At 40.9% G+C, this 5,521-nt stretch overlaps 1 pseudogene; it reads left to right on the forward strand.

The window, feature by feature from the left end:
- The first annotated feature begins 1,376 nt into the window (after positions 1 to 1,376).
- On the forward strand, positions 1,377 to 2,261 carry LOC101546630 (40S ribosomal protein SA-like; annotated as a pseudogene).
- The last annotated feature ends 3,260 nt before the right edge of the window (positions 2,262 to 5,521 follow it).

The following is a 5,521-nucleotide window of genomic DNA, read 5'->3' on the forward strand; positions in this document are numbered from 1 at the left end:
CCTTGCTCTGGGGAATTCACCCAGACATTCAAGCTCCAACAATTATGTTCAATTTCTAACATCTGTCCACTTTGTAGTAGCCAGGGTGGCTACCCCCCAGTTAGACGGGAACTTGAAAGGATATTTGACCTCCAGATAAGTCCAAGGTAACAGACCCAATTAGGCAAATATTTGCCATAGGAACTGCTTTTGAACATACTGTCCAAACTGACCCCTGCAACCTTTCTCTCTACCCATTTATGTATTTGGAGTAATTTGTGGTATTGTGTAAGCTGTATAAAACATAGACTCAATATGAGACTACCAGTGATCTTGTGATCTCAAAGTATGCTAAGTGAGGTTAATCTCACTCAGGTTCTAGTAATCAATCCTCAGGCTCCTTAACAGTGGTTCAGTGCTTTCTCTAAAGCTATGCAAGATGCCTCTATACAGTGGTGACACCATAAAAAAGAAGGCTAATATTTAATACAAACAGTGGAAGGTTGTGATTCATTGGTAATGATTCCCAAATCCATGAGTGAATAAAACCTTCAAACCCTTCTTAAAACAAAAGCACTAACTTGGAGACAATATAAAGATTTCATTTAAAAGCTAGTCTTGGTGGCTAAATAAACCCAGTGACCACATAGCTCTTTCAAAGCAGAAATAGGAACCTGTGGAAAATCCTGGTGATGAAGGTCCACGAACTTAGAACCTAGGTAGACTCACAACAAAGACAAGAAAGGGACTGTATGATCATTGAAGGCCTATGGTTTGGTAGGCAAAGGAATGCACTAATTATTTTAGTTATCAATCCTCTCTTTAGTGCTTAATGCAAATAAAATACTTTCTCTTAGCCTCCTATGTGAATTAAAGTAAAGACAACCTGGCTTGGCACAGATGCCCGAGTTGTCATGGAAGGATTCTGATTTTGATGGAGATGAACTATGATATCAGGTGTAACTACTGGGGGGAAAAATCTTTTAGAAAAACTTGTTGATAAAAAAATTGTACTAATAGGTGGTGCTTTTAGATTTCTCTTTGTTTATAAGCTCCCAAGGAATTTAAGAACCTGCAAAGATCCATGATTTCTTTGGAACTAGAGACCTCCAGAAATGGTTTGGGTGGGTCAGTAGAAGCTCAAAACTCAGCTACAAATGAGGTGAGTCTACCAATGCCTGGATATGGTCATGTGGGATGAAGGTCATTAGCTGTTTTGAATTGAACGGTTCAATCAAAGGCAAGGGCTCCTTTACTTCCCCAGTCCCATTCCCAGATTTGCTATAAATATCCTGCAATTAGAAGAGGCTCATGCTTTTCTGTGCTGCCCATCAAGGGATCTATAAGGCATTGTTCATGAGTCCCATCATAACTTAAAGGGAAATTTCACAATATCCAGAGCCCTTGATGTCCTGCAAATGAAGGAGGGGGATGTCCTCAAAGTCCTTGCATCAGGTGCCCACTTAAGTGGCACCAACTTGGACTTCCAGATAGAACAGTACACCTACCAAGGGACAAGTGATGTCATCTATATCATAAATTCGAAGACAACCTGGGAGAAGTGTCATCTGGCAGCTGGTGCCATTATTGCTACTGAAAACCCAACTGATAGTGTTATCCAGGATGATAGTGTTATCCAGGAATACTGGCCAGAGATATGTGTTGAAATTTGCTGCTGCTGCTACCACTGGTCTCCAATCACTGGCTGATTCACTCCTGGAAACAAATCCAAGTGATTTTCCTGGAGCTGAAACTTCTGGTAGTTACTGACCCCAGGTCTGACCACTAGACCCTCATGGGGGCATTATGCATTAACCTACCTACCATTGTTCTGTGTAACACAGACTCTCTTCTGCCTCCATGGACATAGTCCTCCCTTGCAACAAGAAGGGAGCTTACTCTATGTGTCTCTTGTGGTGGATGCTGGTCTTGTAGATTCTGTGCATGCACCATCTCCCGTGAACACTCATGGAACGCCATGCCTGATTTCTACTTCGACAGAAATCCTGAAAAGATTGAAAAGGAAGAGTAGGCTGCTGCTGAGAAAACTGTGACTAAAGAGGAATTTCAGGGTGAATGGGTTGACCTAGCTTTTGATTTACTTATACTCAACCACTCAACCAGAGGCTGCAGACTGGTCTGAAAGGGTGCAGGTGCTCTCCTTGTCCTTTGACCAGTTCCCTACTGAAAACTGAAATGCTCAGCCTGCCACAGAAGATGGTTTTGTGACACCCATTGCTCAGGCCACTGAATGGGGAGGAACAACCATTGAGTGGTCTTAAGCTGTTCTTCCATAGACTCACACAGGATATAGAAATAAAGTTGATGAAAAATAAATAAGTTTCTAAATGAGAGAGAGAGAGGAAGAGAGAGAGTTTCACAGAAATCCAAAGGCTGGGAAGTAGAATAATTTAAATGAATTTTTACTCATGTATTTGGAGGTGGGCTGGAGCTATAGCACAGTGGGTAGGGCATTTGCCTTGCATGCGGTCGACCTGGGTTTGATTTCTCTGCCCCTCTTAGAGAGCCCGGCAAGCTATTGAGAGTATCCCGTCTGCATGGCAGAGCCTGGCGTGCTACCCATGGAGTATACAATATGCCCAAAACAGTAACAAGAAGTCTCACAATGGAGACGTTACTGGTGCCCGCTTGAGCAAATCGATGAACAACAGGACAGCAGTGCTGCAGTGCTACCATATTTCCATCACTCCACAACTTGAAAGGACGTGGTATGTGGTGAAACAAACACAGACTTCTCCTGGGAATCATGGGTCTTTTCCTGTGGCCCACAGGCCCATTGGTGACTCTGCCCAGCCCTCACCATCATTTCCCATCCAAAGTTGGATTCAACAGCTTTATGATGAAGCTTTTCTTTGTCAAATGGATCTATCTTTGTCAGAACTCTACAAATAACCATGACCCAGACCCTGCCATACCCAGAAGCTCAGGTGTCAAGTTCTCTTTGTGAATCATCTCATCTATTTAACATCTTTCCTGTTACTCCCAAAATTGCTAATTTCCCTATTTCCAGTGTCTCCCCATCAGACCAATTATCTCTAACCTCACTGCTCATGCTCTTAAGACTCAGATGATTCAAGGATGCCTTGCTACATTCAGATCATATCCTTATATGTCAATGCATCCTTTTTACATGAGGATCTTGGCATTTTTCCTCATAGTCTCCTTGCCTTGGAAGGGACTCTTGGGTCTTAATGGGGTAGATGAAGTTTCCCCTACTGATTTTCTTCACTCTGGCTACTCTGAGTCCATTTAGATCTGGCCTTCTCTGTAAAGTCTGATTTTAACCACCCCACTCCTTTCAAATGTCACTGATAAGCCCTATTTTGAAATAACATGGTATGATGCATTATTAATTGAACACTTAAGACATACTTTCTTGTCTCCTTCTTTAAATATAACTTCAGTAAAAAGTAATTACCTCATTTTTTAGTCATCACTTGATATACACAAGCAATTCATGGCAGTGGATTATAAGAAAGTCAATAATAAAATCTATCTTCAGGAAAAGAGAGAAAAATGTGACCTACAAAGTTGTATATTAATAAGTTAAAACTCGATGTGGAAGTCAGGAATATGTGTAAAAGGAAGAAAATAATATGAGAATAAACCTAATAAAATAAAAAGGGATATATAAAAGTATAAATAAAGCCTAAGTTGCTTTAACAAGAGTAGTAAAAGTGATGCACACCAGGCAAAATAGATCAAGGGATAAGTAGGCATATTGGGATAGCTTTTAATCCAAATGTCATCCAGATGTTGGGCTAATTTCTCAATAAAGTCTGAAGTCCCTAAAAGACATTTCAAACTCAACCTGCTATTTCACTAACACTCACTTATCTCTCATTCTACAGTCTTCTCTTCCCAGGACTCTGGGGTCCAAGTTCTGTGTACTAAGGATAAGAAAGATGATTGACGGAGAAAGAAGTAAATGAAAAAGAAGAGAAGAGAAAAAGAATAGGAGAGGGAAACAGTAGTATTGGAACACATTAAGCTCTAGTCTTTCTAAAGTCAGAAATGTTCAGCAACTTGGAAGATGGAGGTGCTATCCCTAATTCCCTAAAGGAACATAGGTCATTGGAGAATCAGAGAAGAGTCAAAAGACAGGAAAACAAAGAGCGTAAATTAACCCCATCCTTTGAGGCAAATGCGTGGCCTCTGAGGCAGTGACTCACCAAAACTCACCATGAGGACAGCTTGCCTTTGAAACAGGAAATAAAACCAGATTTACAAGGTCTGGTGCTGGACTGAGATAGTCAATCCAACCTGTTGAGCTAATTCAGCAGAATTTCAAGGTCTGCTTTGTACATGACCATGTACAGTTGAAGGTTATTTCTTAACTTACTGTGTGTCTACTTAAGGACTAATGAGGATGTTTATTTGTTTGTTTTTTTTTCTTTTAGAAAAGGAAATAATCATTAGGGAAGATAAAGAACCTAACAAGAACTCGGAGTTGGGCCACATGTAGAAAACTTTAGCTGAGTTTCTTCCCCTCATGCTGAGAATTCTCTATCCATCCAAGCAGACCCTGCAGGGTCCATTCTGGATGTTTGGAACTATTGGAGATTGCCCTCTCCTCTCTTTCAACTAGAGCTAGGACATATTGCTGTTGAGCAAATATCTACTGGAAACCTGATATATGTCAGATATTGCGATAACGTTATTGGTAGGGCATTTGCCTTGCACTTGGCCAACCTGGGTTTGATTCCTCCATCCCTCTCAGAGAGTCCAGCAAGCTACCGAGAGTATCACGCCCGCATGGAGAGCCTGACAAGCTACCCATGGCGTATTCGATATGCCAGAAACAGTAACAACAAGCCTCACAATGGAGACGTTACTAGTCCTGCTGGAGCAAATCGATGAACAACGAGACGACAGTGCTATAGTGCTAGGTACATTAGACTGGGATTTGAGAACATTAAATGAATTATGTATAAGTCCTGCTCTTCAGGAATTCGATATCTAACTGGGAAGAAAATCATCTAAACATAAATATAGGAAACTCTGTGATAACAGGTAGAAAGTATGTAAAAGTTTTTTCTATTGTGAATGTCTGAAAAAATTAATGATGAAATGAATTAATGTGGTATGCACATGTGCTTTCCAGAATAAGCATTTCTATACCCTCCACCAGAATGGTAAGTGTTAAATTGAACTTAAAACTTAGGATTCTATGGGAAAGGATATTTACACAATACCCATCAGATAAGGGGTTGATATCAATGGTATATAAAGCACTGGTTGAACTCTACAAGAAGAAAACATCCAACCCCATCAAAAAATGGGGCGAAGAAATGAACAGAAACTTTACCAAGGAAGAAATACGAATGGCCAAAAGGCACATGAAAAAGTGCTCTGCATCACTAATCATCAGAGAGATGCAGATCAAAACAACCATGAGATACCACCTCACACCACAGAGACTAGCACACATCCAAAAGAACAAAAGCAACCGCTGTTGGAGAGGATGTGGGGAGAAAGGGACCCTTCTACACTGCTGGTGGGAATGCCGACTGGTTCAGCC

The sequence above is a fragment of the Sorex araneus genome, chromosome 11, assembly GCF_027595985.1.
Source record: "Sorex araneus isolate mSorAra2 chromosome 11, mSorAra2.pri, whole genome shotgun sequence".
NCBI classification, from domain to species: Eukaryota; Metazoa; Chordata; class Mammalia; order Eulipotyphla; family Soricidae; genus Sorex; species Sorex araneus.